The sequence below is a fragment of the Lepidothrix coronata genome, unplaced genomic scaffold, assembly GCF_001604755.1.
Source record: "Lepidothrix coronata isolate B3197 unplaced genomic scaffold, Lepidothrix_coronata-1.0 Scaffold12, whole genome shotgun sequence".
NCBI classification, from domain to species: Eukaryota; Metazoa; Chordata; class Aves; order Passeriformes; family Pipridae; genus Lepidothrix; species Lepidothrix coronata.
In genome coordinates this window covers 8,163,496-8,186,184 of record NW_016690192.1, presented here as the reverse complement: position 1 = coordinate 8,186,184, position 22,689 = coordinate 8,163,496, and positions in this window count along the sequence as shown.

Sequence of the window (22,689 nt, the reverse complement as noted above, 5' to 3'; positions counted from 1 at the left end):
TTTTCATTGCTGACAGCATCTGAGATATGTTAAATAAGCTTTGAAGAGTTTAAGTAGGGATTTCTTAAATTTTCTAAAATTTCAGACTAGATATTTCAGTAATGTTAAACGTTTGCACATGGTGGTTCACTTAGTTACAGCTGCAACAAAAGATTTAACTCCCTTCATTACTATTCTGCGCACTGCCTACTTCAGTTATCCTGTGCAATAGTCACAGAGGCAGTGGTTACAGCAGAATTCCTTTACCTGAACGTGAAGATGTTATGTCAGAGATGAGGATAAAGGAATTAACAGTCAAAGCACAGCTCTAATCTGTGATAGGAAAAACTCCCTGTGCCATACTGTTAAACCGGAACATGACACCAAGGGGGAGCACCACTCGGCTGAAACCAGGGAGTGCACCAGGCAGAACAATCCTTTTTAAGAAAAAAGAACTCTGTAAACAGAGGAACGAACCCTTCTGAGAATTCTGGGAAAGTCTGATAAAAACAGAGACTACATGTAGGAGATTGTCACAGAGGCACAGACTGATTGAGGTTGGAGGGGACTGCTGGAGGTCACCTGGACCAGTCCCCTGCTCAGGTAGGGCCACCCAGAGCCATGTCCAGGTGAGTTTTGAGTATCTCTGAGGGCAGAGACTCCACCACCTCCTTGTGGTACTCGGTCACCTCACAGTGAAAAAGTGTCTCCTGGTGTTGGAGGGAACCCTCCTGTGTGCCAGTGTGTGCTTGTGGCCTCTGGTCCTGGCCCTGGGCACCACTGGAAGAGCTTGGCTCTGTCTCCTTGGCTTTCTCCTGCCGGTACCTGTACATGTCAGTGAGATCCCCTGAGCCTGCTCTGCTCCAGCACTGCAGTCCTGGCTCTCCCAGCCTCTCTTCAGAGCAGAGGTGCTCCAGTCCCTTCATCTTCGGGGCCCCTTGCTGGGTTGTGCAGTATGTCCCTCTCTCTCTTTACTGGGGAGCTGGACCCAGCACCCCCAGGGGCCCCCCCTCCACCCACTGTCAGTGCTGCTCCCAACACAGACCTCACAGCACTGGCACCTCACTGTTGTGATCACACAGGACACAATCCAAGCTAGATGTATCCCTAAGCAGGTATCCCTTCACTCCCTGCTTTACTAGAGTAATGCAGTAATAAAACAAGCACAAGCATTTGTTTCTGAGCACAGTTATTCCATCAAATCCCATCAAATTGTGTGTCTCTCCCAGGAAGAGGTTTCCCACACCTGGGGTATGAGCATCGGTGACCTGTGCTGCCAGTGGAGAGCCTGAGTTCTGGCGCCTCAGATGGAGCACGCTCAGGCTCTGAATATTTATGGAAGTGCTGAGATTTGATGTCACTTTTGTAATCTGAACTGAGCTCTTGCAGAGGAGCAATGAGAAACCACTTGTTCTCAGCAGTGATGGATCTGTAACACCAGACCTGCTGCTCAGCTTAGCCTGGCTAAAACAGCAACAAAAAACAATTACTGTAGCGTAGTCTCTGGTTTAGCTCAGATTTTCCATAATCCCACACAGAACAGTAAATATCTGGTATTTCAGGATGAATCAAATGCGCTGATAAGTACTGCAAATCTGTACCCTTACTGGGCCTTTTTCTTAGAACTGGATTTTAAATGCTTAATAAAAGTGGGAGGACATGCCTACATGGTTTAGTTTGCAAAATATGAATAGGTGTTGTTCTGGGCTGCACTGTGCAGGAAGAATTTCTTCATGGAAGGAGTTGTCAAGCATTGGACAGGGCTACCCAGGGAGGTGGGTGGAGTCCCCATTCCTAGAGGTGTTCAAAGAATAACTGGATGTACTTTGGTCTAGTTGACAAGTGGTGGTGGGTCAAAGGTAGGACTCAACGGTACTGGGGAACTTTTTTAACCTAAATGATTCTGGGATTCTGTGCCCAGGATTGGCAGTGCCCGGCCCTGCCCCATTCCCATGGATGTGTTCTCCCCTCCCCTCTGTCCCCACGCCTGGCACAGCCGTTGTTCCTGGCTGCCAACCCTCATTAGCGCCGTCTCTACTTAATTAGTTTTCTGGTTCTCACACATGCTTTGGGTGTATTTTGCATAAATTATCTGTGTATCTGTGTTACTGCATGCTGGTGGCAAGGACACAGGAATCCTCCTCCAGGCCCCAGGTCAGCTCAGGGAAAGATAACTTATATGTGTTGTTATTAGTATAGTACCAGATATATATACCACCTGTATATATATTGTTATACAGGTGGTATTATAAAAAAAGGGAATACAGCTCAGAATATTTGCCTGTAAACAGCCTCCCCCCCCCTTCCCCTAAAATTAGTCTTTCTGAATGGAATAAATTAATTTTTTTAGCAATATATAATTTGGTAAAAAAGCTTTCACAAAAATAGAGATAAAACATTTTCTAAAAAAATAAGACAAATGTTAAGTATTTTCCAGGCACATCAGCTGTGCCTGGAGCTCCTGCGCTGGTCTTAGTTATCCATCGAAGGTAATATCTGCAATTTATTGGAGATAAAGCAATTGAAATGCTCAGCACAAGATAAATGATCTTTTTAGCTAGAGTATAGAGTCCATAATTACAGTGGGAACAGATTAGGAAAAATAGCATTCCATCATTTCTCCTGTTCAACATTTACAGAAGTTCTGAGTATTTATTTAATATTTAAACAGCCCATCTCAGGAATGTTTTCATTGTTTGATGTGGTCGAGCACTTCCCTGACACCCTTCATCATTCACCCAGACTATTTTTGTAGGCATACATACAATATTTAAAAATTCTGTCTTTTTATCTGCCATGTGTTTATACCCATGCAGTTTGTTAAACTGCTAATGAGTCCCATGGGGCAGTATGTTTGAATTAAACAGACATTGATACCTGCTAGAAATATATAAAATAGGCCCAGGAAAAAAAGTGTATATATATATATATTTATTTATTTATATAAAAGAGTCTGAAGATAAGCTGGGCTGTTTTATCATAGGTTGGGTGTCAGGCTCCCTTCCCCCTTCTTTGGGGTGGGTGAGCTGGCCAGGGGGTCAGTCTGGTGGGGTTTAGGGAGTGAAACTGGTTGAGGGGTCAGTTCTAGGGGGCTCGGAGAGTGGAGCTGGCTGGGGGCTGTGGTGGGTTGGTCTGATGGGCTTCGAGAAGTGGAACACCAGCTCTTAGGGGATTTTGTGGCTTTTGGAGGGGCAGGGTGCAGCTGGGTGGGCACCTCCACTACCTCTGTACCCCTAAGTCCGCAGCCTGACCTGCTGCCTGTGGGAACTGGACTGGACTGGATCCCCCTGAGCAGCTATATCTGTGAGTACGAAGTCACTTACAGCTTCCTGAAGGACAGGCTCAGCTAATTTTCAGTGAAAAACAGTCATAACCATAAGTTGGCTTTTTCACTCCTACAGTTTGATCGTGTTAGCCACTAAAGCCTTTCCCTGTGCATCCTGCATCTGGCCCCTTAGCATGTTGGGGCTGGTCCTTAGCTTGGACTTCTCACTGATGACAGACACAGAGTGGTGACAAACATGGGGTCCTGCCAGCACAACAGGCAAGAGATGGCAATTCTGGTGAGTGCCATGGTTCCGTCGAAACAGCTGGAGACTGTGCTCCCCTCAGAGGGGAGGTTTGGGCAGCGAGGGATGGTCCTCCAGGGCAGCACTCTCATGGATATATGGGAGGATTTGGGTTGTCCTTCCCATTGTCAGCGAAGGGCCAGGACAGCACAGCGTGCTGAGGGCTGAGCTCTCCAGAACCCTTCGTGCCCAGAGCTAATCAATCTCTGTACTTTGCCTGTTAACAGCTACTTGCTCATGATGGTTTTCTTCGTCATATTTTTCCTTGAATTGTCCAGACCAGAGTTTGTCTTCATCTTCCTGGTAAATCAAGTTACCTGGTAATGATATTTTAAGGCTAAATCATGTCTAGTGTGTCCCAGTTGTCCAACGCTGTAGAGATAATTCCCTTTTTAAAGAGCGTTCGGCCAAATGTTTGTCCAGACCTTTCTCTCATCAGTCCATATTCTCTCTCTGCATGTTACTCTTCTGCAGCATAAGAGGATTTGTTCCTAAAGCTTGCTTTGGAATTCCCTTGCTTCTAGTCCCAGTCTCCATGTGGAATTGAATGGGGTGGTGCTTTCCCACTGTGCACCTCACGGTGAGACCCCCTTGGCATTCTTCCTGCTGGGCATTGCCATTACTTTACCATATACTGGTCTCTTGGTGCCCCTTCTGCTGTCATGCTGGGCTGGACACTGAACATTCCTAGATTCTGCCAAAGCAAATCTTTCACAGATACTTTGACCTGAATTCTCTTTGTAACCACCTGGCTGTGGTTGCCAGCAATGAATATTCCAGTGAAGGACTCCTTTTACTTCCCTTTGTACTTTTCCATCTTTGTGCCTCAACCTCTACTATTTCCTTCCTCAATTTCTATGACAGAGAGGATTATTTCTCCCCCGGTGCTGTCCTTTCAGACATGTTGAGCTTGCAGAGGCAGCTGTAGGCAACTCTGCTTTCTGTAAGCACTTTTTACTACATCAAACCTTGTGCTTTTATTAGTGCTGGTCAGTTCTAGACCCTGTTGCCACGTCTGTCATGTGCTCCATGTAGTTGAAGTAAACAGAGTTTTTTCCCAGTGTGAAAAAGCTGCATTCTTTCAACTGGAAAGGCTGGGTGGGTGCTCCAGGTCTGGGCACCCTTCTGGCACTGCAGGGCTGCTGGAGCACTGTGCCCAAGTCTGGGATCCACAGCACGGGAAGGACATGGAGCTGCTGCAGCAGGAGGCCAAGGCGATGCTCCAAGGGTTCAAACACCTCTGCTCTGGAGGCAGGCTGGGAGAGCTGGGAGAGCTGGGGGTCTTAAGCCTGGAGAAGAGAAAGCTCTGGGGAGACCTTAGAGCCCCTTACAGTGCCTAAAGAGAAGGAGAGTGAATTTTTAGATTTGCAGATAGTGATAGAACAAGGGGGAATGGTTTTAAACTGAAAGGGGAGTAATTTAGATGGAATATTAGGAAAAAATTCTTCCCTATGAGGGCGGTGAGGCCCTGGCTCTGGTTGCCCAGAGAAGCTGTGGCTGCCCCATCCCTGGAAGTGTTCAAGGCCAGGTTGGATGGGGCTTGGAGCAACCTGGAAGGTGTCCCTGCCCGTGGCAGGGGTGGAATGAGATGAGCTTTAAGATCTCTTCCAACTCAGCCTAGTCTGGGATTCTATGAACTGTAAGAAAGTAAAGTCAATCCCCTCTCCAGGTTTTTTGGGAAGAACACTTAACTATTGGTGGATTAAATTGTACTGTCCAGGAGATGGCACCATACATTCAGTCTTTCTTAAAAAGCCCAATCAAACCCCAACCAAAGTAGAATCTTCAGAAAGTATTAAGGAAACACTTGCAGAAGACCAGCGTATGATCCTTAAAAGGTTGTGTACCTTGTTTCTATTTTTTTTATAATCACCAAATATTTGATAACTGTTAGTCCTAATGTTAGTCAGTCCTTCAAAAAAATGGATGGTGAGAAGCAGAATTGAGGAGTTCAGTAGAAAGACTCCAGTGGAGTGTGAGAAAATTTTCTCCCAGTGAGTGGGAGAAAATCTCTGTTTCTGACCGTAGGGTATTTTTTGGGCCTGAAACACAAAAGAGCAAGACAGGGATGTGGGGCTGGTTCGTTCCCACAGGAACTTGAAGGCTTGTGACCCAGGATTTACTCTAAAAATGATGATACAGATAGGATTGGATCCAAGTTCCTTGGAAGCAAATGCATCTGAGAAACGTTTGGTTTTTGTTGTTGTTGTTGTTTGTTTGTTTGTGTGGTTTTCTTCCCTGTTATTTTTTTTTAAAATGTTTGGGATTTTTTTTGGTGGCTATTTAAAGCCACCTGAGGATCCCCCCTTGGGTCACTGTGCCGAGTGCAGGAGGTTCAGGCTGTGGCTCAGCCCCAGGGCTCACCTTGGCCCTGACCTGGAGGGACCCCGACACTGACTTCTGGCACCCACTAAGGCCTGAACTTGTAGCTTTGTACTTGTATGGAAACAAGAGATTTGTAACAAAACCTGCTGTGCTTTGCATTCTCCAGGTGTGCTCCCTGAACAGTGATGATGATGCAGGAAGACAGGAATGATTATTTTGTCCTGCTCTTGGCAGCAGCTTCAATATTCTTATTTTCTGTTCATTGCCAGCATTTTCCCTTTTCAATACTGCACTTCTTTTCTTTAATACGCCACTTTTGTTTCTGTTGCACTTATTTGTTATAAATATATTATTGTCTACTGGTTGCACAAATGTCTTTGGGGAATTCTTTCCTTCAAAGACAGAGAAGGAAAAAGGGAAAGAAGAGAGTTTTTCTGCTGCTTTTGGGGCTCTTTGGTGCTCCCAGTTAACCAGGGAGCCAACTGCTGCCCCTTCACACTGTTTACACAGAGAGTGGCTTGGAGACACCTCGGGGCAGCCTGAATACCAGGTGATGCTTGTGCTCTTCGCCAGCGCTGTTTTCCCGAGAATCTCTCATGGATAAGGTGAGGTGTATTTCACGTCTGCTTAGAGGGAATGTTGGTCCATAGCCGTGGGGCTCCTTCAGCTGGCAGGGCCCACGTGCAGCATCCTGAACGGGACAGATAAGCCCAGGGCTCGCTGAGCCCTTCTCGAGCAATTTCCCTAATGCATTAGGCATAAGCGATCTTTCTTTCAGAGTCAGGCATGCGTGTCTCATCCTAATTATGTTTTTTCCCCTCTAACTCGTTTTTGTTCAAGTTGTTGCCACAAGCAGTGGTGATAATGTTCTCCTTCCATTGTTACTGTAGAGAGGGGACCTGCTATAATTATTGCCTAAACAGAGTTTTTCTTAATTGAAAATATTAAAATATCTATGGTTGCATGATAATGGGTTCATACAGTGACCAAATGTACCGTTTTCAGGACAGACTGAGAGGCTCCTTCTGTCCTCTGGTCATCCTGATGTCGAGGGTGTGCAGGACAGGCTCCAGGGGTGCAGGCAGGAGGGAGACACGAGGCACAGAGCCGCCCATTTCAAACTTTTTGCTGAATCTCCTATTTATTTGAAAAAAAATTAATCTTACTTTTGTATGACCAACAGAGGAGATGAGTAAGGTCCATGTTGGTGGGCAGATAGGTGGAAATACTTTCACGGCATCTACTTTTCCCTTTAAAATTAGGAAAAAGTAAAAAGAATTATGAATAATTCTCTCTTTTCCCAGTCCTGTCCTTAATAAAAGTCTAATAAAGCTGTGTTGAAACGAGTGAATAAGTGTTAGATATCTAATTAAACTCCTTGTGTAATCCAGGACACTGCAAGTTTGAATGAACGATGAGGTTTCCCTTCTGGATATATGACCTTACCAAAAGCTGTCAATATTTTTTACCAAGAAAGACTAAAGGATGTGTGTTTTTCAAAGAATGGGAAGTTGTAGGCTAAAAATCTGCCTAATATTGGCTCTGAAAGAAAAAAAGCAAAGTCTACAAAAAGCTATTGTTGGTTTATGGACACCCGGGAGCTGACGAGGCCGGGAGCTGCCAGGGTACAGAGCAGCTTCAGTGTTGTGTTGCTGTTCTGAGCCCCTTGTTTACAAGTTCATTGCCAAGATTTTGTCCTGTAATGTTTTCTGGTTAATAAAAAGATGAAGAATGTGATCAATTACATTTTAGATGCAAACAATGGATGCTTGATTTTTCTTCTTTATCACATCCTTAAGGGAAGAAGAAAGAGGCATGAGGAGCCCTTGGCAGCCAGGGAAGGAAATGAGCCTTCAGGAAGGCTTTTTAATGTGGCTCTAAAGAGATTCCAGACACTGCAAAAGAGCAAAGCACCTTTTAAAGTGCAGGGGAAAATAAATATTTTTAAAGGACTTCATCATATTTAACATAAAAAGTGTCGATTTATAAGAGTCTAATTATTACAATCATTAAAAGACCATGATTATCATTAAAAGGCTATTATCAGAAATGAAATGCTAAAAACAAATGGTATATATTAAATAAGATCATACATATTTCATAGAATATATTATACTGCAAAATAAGTTGTCATGTAGCCATGGCAATGACTTTTAAGTTACCCTTTTTGATGCCTTAATGCACTGCTCTGCATGTTTTAGTGTCAAGCCTCTGAACATGCCCAGCACTCAAAAGCTCCAGCTGAGAGTGAATATAAAGTGGCAATTACATAGCTAACCGGTCACTTGTGTGGATAAATGGGGTTTGCAGGCACAGGCCATGTCCCTGGGAGCTGGAGGTGTTGGACAGGAGCTGGCAGGTGACACTCTGGCCCTGTGCCTGCACTGGTGTGTGCTGGGGAAGGCAGTGCTGAACTCACACTCAGAGTTAACTCCTGACACAGCTGCAGAAAGAAAAAAGTTAATTTTCTTGACCTCTGCTGGTCAGAATTCAATGATTTGATGCCTTACAATCTTTGCTTCAGGTGTTGGGTTGTCTGTAGCATTCCCAGCACAAGGCGTTGAAACATCAGTATATGCCCAGATCTCACAGATCACAGGAAAATGTTTTTTTTAGGTCAGAGATTGTTAACACTTCTAAATGCCCCTGAGACTTTTAAGTGCCCATATCCCTTCTAAACCTAAGAAACTTTTCAGAGTGTAATTAAAACACCAAGACCAATATTGACTCCCCAGTTGAATTCAAGGCCAGGGGAGGTAGCAATGGGTTTGTGGCAGGCCATGGGGCTTCTGATGATCTTTGTTCTGAACTGGAAGTCCTTCTGCAACAACTTTTTATTTTAAAAAAGAAAGGGGATTCTGGAATATATTTGTGCATTTAAAGTTCATAGTATTTTATAGATAACCTCTTCCTCTCTCATAGTATGTCTGTCTACTTTATTTTGAGTATTTTCTTTGATTCTGTGTCAAAGAGCTGATAGGTACAGCATGGCTGATAAGATCCAACTGAGATTAAAATGACTTTGGGTTTGTGGTAGAGAAGAGAACAGTTTTTACATATTAGATCTCATAAAAGCAGAAGGGATGGATGCGTGGTGGGTGCTGAACTCTCATTTACCCTCTCATTACATTGCCTGAAATGAGGGCTGGTCTTGGTCTAGATGCTGCAGAGGCCATTGAAGGCTTTTATTGCAGCCTTGCAAAGCTGGGCTGTTTCTCTGAGGAGTCAGAGATGGAATTACCCACATGAAGTCCATGCTGATGGTGTGGAATTCCTTGTGAACAGCCTCTCCTTGTCACACCAGGTGTTTGCTGCTGTCTAGGCTTTCCTTATTTCCCCCTGGCCAGGATTGGCATTGGGGTTCTGTGGCTGTAGCCAGTGGGGAGACCTGTGGGTGTGAGGAGAGGGGGTTCCCCAGAGGAGGGTTCCAGGGTGAGGAGCTGTCACCCAAATCCACCTTGAAACATGGCTGGGTGTCTGGCCTGGAAGAGAGCTCAGAAGGCTTGGAGTGACAGGACAAGGGGGAATGGCTTCCCACTGCCAGAGGGCAGGGTTAGATGGCATATTGGGAAGGAGTTCTTCCTTGTGAGGGTGGTGAGGCCCTGGCACAGGTTACCAGAGAAGCTGTGGCTGCCCCATCCCTGGAAGTGTCCAAGGCCAGGTTGAATGGGGCTTGGAGCAACCTGGGATAGTGGAAGGTGTCTGTGCCCATGATAGGGGGTGGAACAGAATGAGCTTTAAGGCCCCTTTCAACCCAAACCAGTCTTGGATTCTGGTGTTCTATGTTTGTTTGGCTTCTAAATAGGCTCTGTAGGAGAATAACCCAGCTTGTGCCCTCATTCTTCAGGGGGATGTTAATTAACATGTTTGAGGCCAGAATTCATGTCTTCACCCTTGGCTGTTGGCTTTGTGACATGGTAGGTGAGACAGCCTTAAGCCTCTGCAGTGATCGTGTGGTCTGCCTGCACCCAAACAGCCCACCCTGCACAGGCAAGCCTGCAATCATGTCATCAGAGTGCCTTAAACAACCTCCAAAGTGACACCTCAGTCACTCAGAAATTACGCAGATATGGCAGAGGGTGACATTCTTGTCATCCTGACACAATGGTGACATTAGCATCTAATTATCTTGTAGTCAATTTAACATCAGTCACATCCTGTAGATCACATATTGTACCACCTTGACTAATTGAATCTCCCAGGGACATTAAATAAGTTTGGATCCCCAAGAATTCAGGTGATTGAGGAAGCGTTCCATGGATTCAATAGGCATGGTGCTGCTAAGCCATGTTTGGAATGGTGGTTTGCTGCTGTGAGCTCAGGCTAAACAGGGATGCGATGTTGAAAAAGAATGGAAAGGAAAAGGAGAAGTTTGGACTGGAAAACCAGGCAGGAATAGCATTACACCAGGGCCTGGTTCCTGTGGGATGTGGCAGCAGCCCTGCCTGTTCAAGGCACAGGACCAGGCTCAGGCTCAGGGAACACAACAGAACCCCAACTTTGCTGAGAGGAGCCTGGTGATTAACCCAGTGCAATTACAGGTGACCTGACTTAAATCTGATCAGCTTCTTCCTGTTGCCAGGGTCGCCCTGATTTCTCATTAGCCCCAGCTGCAGCCAGGGGTGTCAGGGATTGTTGTGTGGACTGGTGGAATGTAGCCTGGCAGACCAGGGGACAGGGTGATCATTGCTGTCATTACTGGAGACTGATGGTTTCATCCAGACATCACTGAGGACAGTTAAGTAACTGATAAAAACAGTGAGTTATATATTCCACAGACACTCCAAACATTCCAATGTGAGTGAGAGAAACAATCCCTGTTAAATGATTCGGCCAGTTATGCAGCCCGAAGTCTCCAAATTCTGCTCCCCTTGGAGACGCTCTCCCAAGGGGTGAATGTTACTGCATCACACTGAGCTCCTCTGGAACGGCACACACGCTGCTCGAACACAACACGGCTTCTCTTGCTAATGAGCACTTCTGAACAACAACTGCCATGGGTTCTGGGAGTCCAGCCACCGGGATGCTTTCCTCTGTTTAATTAGATAACAGTCAACATATTTTAGAAATAATGTCTCTCCTTTAAGAATCATTTGTTGTAGGCGTTGAGTTTTATGTTTCTCAATTATCCCTTTTTCAGAAAGCATTTCTGATTTTGATTAATCCTTAGTTGTTATTAATGCCTTCCTGGCTGTTTTATCGAGAAATGAGAACTATAAATTCATATCTCTGGATGTAATCACACCTTTATTACAGCCCATCATAGAACACACAAGAAAAAATGAATGCAGCTTTACATGTCAGTATTATGTAAGAAAATTCTCCTTTTTTTTTTTTTTTTTTTTTTTGTGGATGACCTGGTTTGGGATAGTTTTATGCATGTTTATTTAATCACACCTACACATTACCTTCTTGCTTAGCACTTGAGGTCACTTAAGGTAATTGCAAAGTTTAGTTTTAATGACATGGCTAGTTATGAATTGCATTGGCCACCCAGAGCACTTGTCCTTATGTTATCAGTCACTGCTTAGGTATTCATGAGGAAAATCTTGTCGTTATTCACAGAGACAGAGAAACAAACCTTAAATTTAATTGTGCGACTGAGCACCAGTCATAATCTTTACACGACAGTTAATGCTTTCACTACTTATCAATTCACTTATTATGTTACTCTTTGAAAAACGAAGTGTTGAACAAATAAATAGATCTTTCTCTTCTATATGTAAAGACAGAGTGTGATTGAGTAAGCATACTGAAAATTTGATTTTATATGAATAGTTTTACTAATTCCTGATGGCATCTCTATCTCATTAAATTTCCCTTTCAAATTTAGGAAAAAGTTTTTGTATATTTTGTGTGGGCCACATCTCAGCTGAGCCCATGACACCTCGTTAGGCTGCTGTAGCTCCTGCAGCACATTCTTGGTCAGAGCATCCTTAGGAGCAGGCCTGTTCTGAACAGCTGGGAGTTAATCTGTTGCTCTGATCCAGTAGGGTTCCTGCACATGGGATTGACATGACATACATGAGCAATCCCATGTGTGTCAGCCATGCTTTGCACACCAAAAATTAGTTGTGCCCCTCAGTCCCCTCCTGACTGCTTCCCTTAAATGCACTTTGTTAAATGCCTGTTTAAATCTTTGGAAGAATAAAGTCTATAAGAGAATCAAGGAGCAGCACATAAGTCACAAACTCAGATTGAAATTTTGGTGTTACTTTGATGAATTTCCTGAAGTTTTTCCATGCATTTCTTTTATGTAGGACCAAGCCATAGTGACCATTCCTAACTAGTACTATTAAAGAGCTGCTGATGTCTGATATGTTTAATTGCCAACCTACACCAGATGACAAAACCAGCCTGAGGCTGACCCATCTGTGTGGACCCCCTGTAGTGACTGTTGTGGGGCACATGGTGAGCAGCCTGGTACCTGGGATTGTGGTGTTCGTATGCTGCAGGCAGAAGGAGGTGCCTTCAATGCAGTCTTACTTCTTGCTGAGTGCCTGAAAATTTCTTTTGGATTCCTGGAAAAAAATTAGATGTGGCCATATTTTTTATCAACCATTTGGCTATGTGTGACTGGTAGAGGCAAATACAAACAAAAATAGACCTGAGCTGCCTGCACAATGCTGGGGGACATGGGGCACACTGAGCCTCTCTATGTTGTGCTGGCATGAAAAAAGCTATACCAAAATTTTCACCTTTAATTAAATCAGGGGGTTATTCTGTCCCCCGAAATGGCATTGGAGGTATATCCACCAGCAGCACAGTGCATGCTGGCTTCCTTCCTGTTCAGTAACTCTTGGTGTGTTTCTGTACTTCAGCTCTGAAACCAAAAGTCTTCAGCAGTCTCAGGCTTTAGCTTATATTTATATGATTGTAGTGTTGGCAATAAAGCTTTCATGTGGAGCAAGAAGGAGATGAACAGTAAAATAGGTTAAGTGGCCCAGTAATTGAACCTGATAACAAATGGGGGGAAGCCCTCTTTGTAATAATTTCTTTGCTTTGCATAATGTGTGAGTCTACAGCAAACAGGGTTTTCCGTGGGCTGTTGATGTGTGTGTACTCGATGTGCCACGTTAATAATGCACACAGAAATTGAGGAATCGGCAGGTTGTCCTCTCAGCACACAGATTGCTATTACCCAGGGTGCAGCGAATGAGGAGTTCAATAATTCATCCGGGGCTGTGTGCTCAGCAGAACGAAGAGAGGGAGGGTAATCCTGCCTCAGAGCGTGGGATCACCCCAAGTAAAGCCCTTTGGGAAGTGCAAACCTTCATAAACAAGCAGTGTCTGAGCTGTTGCTCTGTGTGTTTCAGACAGGCAGCTCCTCAGTTATTGCTTTCTGGGCTCATCGGATCGTTATGGCTGTATTGCTCTGCAGTCCCAACATCCTTCCGGCCTGCCAGGATTTTGTCCTTTTGTTCCCTTTTGCTATGCTCCTGCTGCCCTTGGCAGGCACTGGGTGCTCTGCTCCTTGGCCCCAAGGTGCTGTGCAGGTGATGATTCTGACCACCTCTGTTTATGAGCTCCTCGTGCCCCTTGGTCCAGGGTGACACAGTGCATTTAGAGAGGTGATGCACCGGTTTGAGGATGGCTCAGAGTTGTTCCTCCAAGAGCAGCAGTGGAGCTCAGGATGGATCCCTATGGGGATGTGGCTTCCTCAGGATGCCCATTGCTCACTACCCTCTGCTGTTTGTTGGCTACCTGCTGCCCGCTGCCTGGGGACCCGGTGCCACCTTACCTTGACTTTCTGCCCTGCTGCCACTGTCAGGACCCTGCTCCAACACACACTGCAGCCACATAACCATTTCCCTCTGATTTCTGTTCCTGTGGATTATTGAGCAGTGTTGTGGCTTCTCAGTGTCTCTGTGTTGCTGTTTCCTTCCTCCTCATTACTCTCTGCAGGTGCTGAGATGCACAAACACCTCAGTAAAATCCCTCTCTCAGAGCAGGACCCAAAGCGTTTCTGTCATTTTTAATACAGCACCCAATTTACAACCCTCAGCATGCTGCCAGAGCAGCAAAAAGATAACAAATTACCAACCTTGTTTATTTTGTTGCATAGTTTGTTTTGTAATTACGGGAAGAGGACAGTGGTGGATGGCAGGGCTCCTCTTGGGCTCCGGTGGGTGTGTGTCTGTCTCAGGAGCGGAGAAAGATTCAAAGGTGGTGCTGAGTGCTTGGTCACCCTTGGAGGATGGCTGGCACAGCTGCTTGGATAGCTCTGGTTTACAGACTCATAGAATCAGAGACTGGCTTGGATTGGAAGGGACATTAAAGGTCATTTTGCTCCACCCCCCTGCCACAGGTAGGGACACCTTTCTACTAGAGCAAGTTGCTCCAAGGCCTGTCCAACCTGGCCTTGACCACTGGTTGGAAGAAGGACTGGACATACTGCTTCGTTCTGTGCTGCTTCAGGTGAATTCCCCACCCGCCAAGTGCAGAACTCAGCCTCAAGGATTTAAACTGGTTTTTAAATTGTCAGTGCAGCTGGGACCTTTCCAGCAGCATGAATGGGGCAGAATTTCCTCCCGACATGGTTCCCAGTGCTGCTGAGGCAATGTGATAGGACACACCAGCACTACAAATTGTGAATCTGCTTCTCATCTACAGAATTCAAATGTAGATGTCTTCATTGTGTATAGGATCTATGAATGCAGTGGGAATACGCATGGCTGGGAGGGGTTCCAAAATAGTAAAATGTAAATTCCTGAGCTTTTCTGAAGTGTGCAAAATACTGATCTGTAGATCTATTGGTTTCCTACCAAAAGCCAACTAGCCTTGGGGTACTGATCCCCCACTGGGGTGGGACACTGAGGGAAAATGTCCAAAGTAGCAGTTAAGATAGATTTTTTTAATGCAAAAACTACCCTAGGCAGCACTAATGTGGCTTTTCTCTGCCCCAGACAGCCCTTTTCCAGGCTCCATTTCAATCCTCCTCAGGTTTGCTCAGAAAGCAAATCCAAGAGAAGCTGGCTGCCCACAGCACTGTGCAGCTCTGCGGCGCTTGGCTCCATCACCCCGACAGCTCCTGGGTGCTCCCAGATCCCAAGATGGTTGAAAGCTGCCACTTTACTGTCATACAATTTGTAAGAGAATTAAGTTTAAGGCAAATGGGAATTTTACTTCTGAATAAGTGTTGCCACACAGACACAATGTCTCAGTAATCTCCTGTAGATTCACAGCTCATGTTCATTTAGATCAGTTTTTGCTGAACGCCACATTGAGGATGAGCGTGTTGGTGCAGGGAGGGGTGGGGTTGCTCATGTTTTGTCCACAGTGTTGAGTTTTTTTGTGTTTTGCCCACAGGGCATTTGCTGCCAGGAAGTTTTCAGCACTGAATGTGGCAGTTGGAAATATCTCTGCATGTCTGATCATGGTGCTGGTGCTCCCCTCCCTTCCTGGCATTGCCCTTTCAGACCAGGTGGGGAATGGAGGAGGGAGTTTCTGATGTGGGACTGCCAGCTTGCCAGCAGGTGCCTGTTAAACTCTTGCAAGGGGAACTGGTTGGCCCCCCCAACACCCTTGTCTACTCACTGACTTGCTAGGTTCATAACACCACACAGACAGACACACCCCCCACCCCTGCCAGGACACAGTTGCCAACCCCAGGGCTGCAGGCTCTGTATCCATGGTGGGGGACAGGTAACTGAGCAGGTGGAACATGGGCTCAGAGTCACACGGAGCTGCCCAGGGAGGTCCTCCCTCTCTGATCAAGGCAGACCATGAGAGAGCTGGAGGGATCACATGCCACTCGCCAGGAGAGAGGCAGGAACCAGGGAGAAGGGGACCCAGCCTGCCAGTCAAATGGGAAATGCAGGAGGAAAAAGGTCACATGTCTCATTAGTAACTGTCACATTTTTTAAATGAGTGTTAGTATTGGATTCTTCAGCAAAATGCCTCCCTGTCCTTAATGAAGTTCCAGCCTGGCCATGGTTTCAGTCTGGTTTGTGAGTGATGCTAAAGACTTTGAGGTTCAACAGTTGCCACATCCTGTGTATTGCCAGTGATAACTGGAGATAATGAAAATACCACCAATCCCTGTATTAATCAGCAAATTAATTTGCTCTCCTGTGCTAATATTGATTTTTTCCTCCAGTTTTGCAAATCCTGGCTAATGAATTTCCTGGCAGGAGTGCTTGCCGAAAAAAGAAAAATTTGGTCAAATGTAGAATTTTGATGGCATATGAAATGAGGGTGTAGCTCCCAGAGTATATTTGTTAGAACCCAGTCCTGAAGTTCATCTTGCCAAGAAAAATATGAAATATTATCTAACTTGCTTGCAAGCAGGCAGCAGATGAAATTACTTCCAGGATGTGTTCAGGGAATGGTTTAGAGCTCCATAAAAGAATGGTGGTTTCCGAGGCAAAGGATGTTGAGGACTTAGAACAGCTACTCGCTATATTTTATTTTCCCAGCTTGCAGTGCATGCTGTGACTGCTGAAATGTCCCAGCTGAGCACTGCTCAGGAGCTCTGGCTGCAATATTTGGTTCTTAAAGGCAAGCTAAAGAAAAATTGTGTTTAACTCAGCAGCGTCAGGGTCTGTCTCCTCTGTGGCTGAGCCACGGGAAGGCAGCATGGTCAGTGCATGTCCGGCGGGGATGTGTCAGCTGGTCATGTACCCTCTACTCCCCTCCGTCCCTAGGAGGAGCTCTTGTCTCCACAGCTGGGAGCAGCAGGAACAGGGGATTTTGTCCCTGTCTCCAGCACTTTCCAGCAGCACCTCTGGAGTGGCGCAGGGCAGTCCAGCAATGTTATCCCTGTCTGTTCCAGGATGAAGGAACAGAGACACAGCCAGGGGCTGAAAGAGCCTCTGTTGCATTTGGTATCATTTGAGTTATTTTAATTTTAAGCTAATTTTTTGTGTTGTCAGACTCAATATCATCAGCGCCACCCCCATGCCTCTGCAGCACGGCCACTGCTGCTGCCACCACTGTGGCCAGAGTGTCACTGCTGATAACTTCAGTCTGACATTAGAGAGATTAATTTACTATGAAAATGACCCTCAGGAGAGTAGTGCAGATGCAGGATGAATCATATTTGAAAAATTGGATGTCTCATTGTTTCAGAAGTTCTAATTAACTTTTTCTAGCCATCAAAAGTACTGGATATGGACACAGCATGTCTACCCCATCATTCCAATGGGATGGCTCATGGAGCCAAAACTGCTTTTACTATTCTGTGGGAGGTGAAATGGCTGCTGTGTTGTGCTGGAGCTGAATCAGGTTGTTTCCATCTTGGGCATTTTCACTGTGGAGGCAAAGGAATATGTCTTGGGTAAGTGTAAAGCTAAGTTTTTTTCATCTTTTCCTGGAAAACTTAACAATCGAATATTTCAAATAATTGAACAGAGACCCTGTTTGTGACCTGTGAGTCTGAAGAACAGGAGAAATTAAACCAAACTTATATTTTAAATCTATCTGGCTCAGTTTTCTGATCATTAATCTGCTTTTCTTTTTTTCTGAGGTTATTCTCATTTTCCTTACTATTTCTCCTGTTTTCCGCTTTATCCAATATTCTATACAATACGATAATACAAAACTCTCCAGACATGGAGGCTGCAATAAGACCCGTCAGAGACTTCAACTAGGGAATTTCTGCCATTTAAGTGATTTTGTCTTACTATTTTGCCCGGTTTGATATGCCCAAGCAGCTTCCAACTGGAGGAAATTGTGTGTCTTAGCTGTGCAGTCAATCTGGGATGTCGCTGAGACATGTTTGGGGTGAGTGAATACACCTGCTCACACCTGGGAGGAGGACAAAGAGGAGGAGGATATGACACAACAGCAGCATGAATTCAGTCTGTACTCCGCTGGTGGTAGATCAAAAGAAAAGGAAAAGGTGTTTCTTTCTTTGTTGTCTGAACTCCTGTTGGTGAGTGGGGCCACGCAGTGCCTCTGGAACACCTTTCCTGGCCTATTTTCAGCCTGAGATTTGGGTACTCAGAGCACTTTGCAGCAGAGCTCCATGGTTTGCCCTGCCTGTCTCTGCAGGAAGCCACGTCCCTACACCCTCACTCATCATTCCCCCCCCATCACCTGGACATCAGGGATGGATTCTGAGTGAACCTCCAGAGCAGCAGTAGAACTGGGATAAACCCCCATTTCCCAGTGCTTTCCATCTCCGTTCTCCCAGGAAAGGGCGGGGTGAGCTCAGCTCATGGTTTGGTCAACAACCTGAAGGTGTATTTGCATGAGACTGCTGGGGATTTTCTTGGCTTGGATTGCTGGGATGGGTTGGCAAGAGCTGAGACTGGTTTTGGGAATCATTCTCCTCTGAATTGCTGTGTTTGTTGAACAAACACAGTAACTGAAGACAGTACTTTCTGGGCTTAGATTCGAAGGTCCTGGAAGCAGTTCCTTCCATTAGGAGGGAAATTCCTAGTCTGTGAAATCCCTAGTCTGAGAAGCAGCACTGGGATGGGGCTGTGCCAGCCACTGTGACCAGTGTATCTGCTCCTGGTTAACTCCAGGATGTGCAATTAGAGGGAGCTCTGATCGTGCTCCTCTCAGGACAGCTCTCCCCACCTTGCTGCTTTCTTGCTGCACAGCTGCAGCTCGGGCTTCGAGCTCCTGCTCTTCCCCACAGCTCTCCTAAGCAGCGAGGCGGTGCTGTGCCAGCGCTGTCGGCCGTGCCCACAGCCTCCCCTCTCTCTGCTGGGCTGGAGCAGCGCTGGGATTTCTGTTTCAATTAATATGTAAAAGCTCTGTTTTGAGCATATAGGGTTGAAAGCTTCCTGATGGCTCTTGCTTGGGAACTTGGCACCCATGAAGTTGGAGGACAGACAACTCATGCATTAGATTTCATAGAGCAGCTTTCTTGCTTGAAAAGGAAAAAAAAAAAACCAACCACAAAAACCTACATCTACAAAAAAGTGTTTAGTAGCATGTGTCAGATCCATCTGCACACGTAAAACATGGAAGGGAGAGGAAAACTGTTATTAAAATGTAAATGCCAGAATTCTATGTTGGATAGGAGATTCGAATGACCTCGTTTTAGCCATAACTAAACATAAGATTCCCAGTTTACCAGTCTGTGAGTATGATAAATTCATCCCATTTGGCAGAGGGGAGCTCTGGCTGGATTTCTGGGTCACTGCACTCAGTGCCTGGGCTGCTCACCCCCACTGCTCTGGACTGGACTGCGGGCCAAGTGGTCTCAGCCATCTTCCAGGTCCATTGGCTGGTATTTACTAAAGCCACTCAGCTTTGAATGTGGATTTTCTCTGGCCATCTTCTGTGGAATTTTATCTGGGCTTTTGTACCAGTGTTTTAAGGAGAGGCAGACGGTTCTTGTTACTGAGAGACATGATGTAAAAGGTGACAGCCTCCTGAAGGGCAGCCAGGTGCCCACTGGGATTTTCTCAAGGCTTACTTTTTCTGGAAATATGTTTAATTCTTATTAATATCTGTGTTTTCATCAACTTTCTTTTAAGCTGGGCATCTATCTAGTTCGAAAATCTGAGGGGTTATGGGCAAGGGTTATACCCCAACCCCCTCAGAAGCCAGGCTTTTACATGCAGCTGTGATGGATGACAGTGGTGAGTTCCCAGGTGGATTGTTCATCCCTCAGTGGAGGCTTGGCCCTGACCAGCTGCCTGAGCTGGCTCTGCACACCATGTTTGGAGCTGGGAGAGAAGCAGCACTGCCGTGTGGGGAAGGAGAGCTGCTGGGAGTCTGGAGCTTGGTGGGGGCTGCAGAAGTTCCTCCTGGGCTGGGAAACATTGTTCATGTTTGCTGTCTGCTGAACAGAGAATCTCTTGCAGAAGGTCTCTGATCTTGGTGCATGTTTGAGTCTCTTACTGTCAGAATAGCTGTTGCCCTGAGGCGTGTTGGACCCGGTGCTGCACAGCTACGGCAGCACAGGTATGGGGAGCAAAGGTATTAGTGGGCAAAGTAATCAGTGAGCAAACAAATGAACACCCCAGGCCATTCCTCACGAGCCAGCTCTGTGGGCAGAGCTCTCCTGCAGCTCCCTTAGAGAAACAGCTCCATGACAACTTGTCTTTCAGTGTCAAGGAGATTCTCTAATTCACTGACATCTGGAGACAGCTGCCTCCAAGGGAAGGTGGTCCATGGTGATGTGCCGGGGCACCAGCCAGCACACAGAGCGGGATGGTAGTGCTGAGGCTGGGGAAGAACCTTGCCCGGTACATGTAGGGCTGAACATACCTTGTTTGAAATGCCTCCGAGGTCTGCCCAGATGGTGAGCTGCAGCCAGCTCTCTGAGGTACCAATTAGCACTTGAGCAGTGCTGATGGTGCCTTGTGCTTCCTTACTGGGTTTGGTATTGGGATTTTGCTGTTTTCCTTCAAAAAAATCATTGCCTGCTGCTGGCCAGCAGGTGAGTGCCAACTGCAGCACCTGCCTGGCTGCTGCTGCCCGAGTGAGGAGCAGCCCAGGGCTGCCAGGCCATCTGCAGTGCAGCAGCACTGGGGTGGAGAGGGAAGGCTTCCCTGGAGAAAAGGAGCACGGCACTGGGATACAGCTCCCTACCCACCATAGTTTAAGGTTCCATGCCCTGACATCTCTCTCTGGTTCTGACCTGGGAGAGCCATGTCCTGGTGCAGCTCCACAGACCTGCCCAGAGATGACAGGCAAGGAAGGTGTTTGGTCTCTGCAAGTGCTCAAGTGAACGTGTTCAGGTGGGGAGAAGAGCATTTCAGTTTATGGTCACCTTTGATCAAAGGCCTGTCAGGAAGGTGGACTCAAAGGTTCAACACGATCCAATGGTTGTGCTCTGAGGGACTGGAACACATCCAGAGAAGGGCAATGGGGCCAGGGAAGGGTGTGGTTTCCTAAGTCCACTGAGGAGCAGCTGAGGGAGCTGGGAGGGGCTCAGCCTGGAGAAAAGCAGGTGCAGGGGGACTTCTCTCTGTACAACTCTCTGACAGGACGGTGGAGCCAGGGGGGGATCAGGCTCTGCTCCCAGGGAACAAGGGATGGGATGAGAGGAAACGGCCTCAGGCTGTGCCAATGGAGGTTTAGGTTGGATATTGGGGAAAATTTCTTCCCTGAAAGGTTTGTCCAGCCCTGGCACGGACTACTCAGGGAGATGGTGGAGTCCTCACCCCTGCAAGGATCTAAAGACTGTGGATGTGGCACTTGGGGACATGAGTTAGTGGTGACCTTGGCAGTGCTGGGCTAGCAGTTGGACTTGATGGGCTCAGAGGGCTTTTCCAACCTAAATCATTCTATGATTCCAAGATGGTGTGAGGGGATGGGAATGTGCTGCAAAGTTGTTTTGGATTGACAATTCATGACAGCATGTTTATAGGTACAGTTGGGAGAAAAATGAACCACAAAGGGAACTCGGTTGTATTTGTCATTAGTTCTGAGTTGCTTCAACAGATGTTTGCTGGGAGCTGCTTTAACCTGCTTAATTTGTCTCTGAGTAAAGGGAAACAGATAGCCTCAATTAAGAGACTGATTAGCAAGTTCTTTAATGACTTTCAGTAGTTTTAATCATTATTGCTGATACAGGATGCTGAATCTTGGGACCTGGAATTTAGATATTACATAAAACCTGGAACACATTGCAGCTGTGTGCGTATTGGGAATTTGCTCCTTGTCTGTCTCCCTCCTAGCTGTGTGGGAAGTTGTCAGGTCTTTGTTGCAATCCCTCAGTCACTGACTATAGCCCCTGCCCCAGCCAGGGCTGCTCAGCAGTGTCAGTGGCACTGCCAGCAGTGTGGGACTCCACGCTGTAGGTCACTGGGCAGTGTGATCTCCAGTCATTGACTTTCACATTGTGAATGAAGTCTCTTTATTTGACCTTTTAATGCTGTGTTGCGAAGTGCAGGGGCAGCACATGTTATCCTGCTGGATGAGGTGGGCTTTGGCCCATCGCAGTGGTTACAGAGGTTTCTTCCTTTTAATTTTCTCTTTCCTTTTTTTTGGTTTTTTTTTTTTGGCAAGGGATGGTGCCGTGGTGTGTCCATCATTAACATGTTCAACTCTAATCCATTAATGGCATCCCTGGCTGTGCTCCCAGCAGACATATCATCTCAAAGGTGCATATTCCAGCCTCCCACAAACATTCCCTGCTTCTCTGCATGCACAGTGCAGGTGCTAGGATGAACTTCTCTCCTGGCAGCTTATCTTTGGCGGCACAGCTGCTTGGCTTTTCCCTCTGTGCCATTTTGCTCCCCCGCCCCACACACCAGCTGAAGGCTGTTCTCTGCCACCGTTCTGAGCTCAGGCTGAGGGGCTGTTTTACCTGTGTTACTTGGCTACAGGCTTGGAGCCACAGAGAGATCTGACTGGGAAGGGTTGGTCCAGCCAAACACTCAATGTAACTGCTGTGGTGCTCAAAAATTAGTGGAGTCAAAAGCTGGGTTGGTGCTGCATTTCGCCCGGGCACAAACTGCTGAGGGACGATTTCAATTTAATCAGGTGCAAGAGCTCATGCTGTCCTTGCTCCTTCCTGCCTGTACTCATGGGCACAGCTTTTCCTTGCACCTGCAGAGCGTGTTTTGGAACACCCTGATCCCATGGTCCCTGGGACAGTAGTGTTGCAAGCACAGTGCCTCCAGACCCAGACACAGTGATCCTCTCCATCCCCTGTGAAAGGCCAGGTGGGCAAATTCTACCCTAAAAGGTGACAATAAGTAACATTTACAACTCCTGTCTCCGTTCTCAGGTAAGAGCTGTCTGTATTTTTTTCCAGGTATACAAGAAATCAATTGTTCCTTGACTTACTGAAATTCATTCCTCCTCCCTGCGTATCTGTCCTCCTTGTGCATCCTTTCACCAGTGTGACTGCTACACCAGCACTGGTGGCAGTGACTGGGCAGGTCCGTGGGGCTCTTTCACT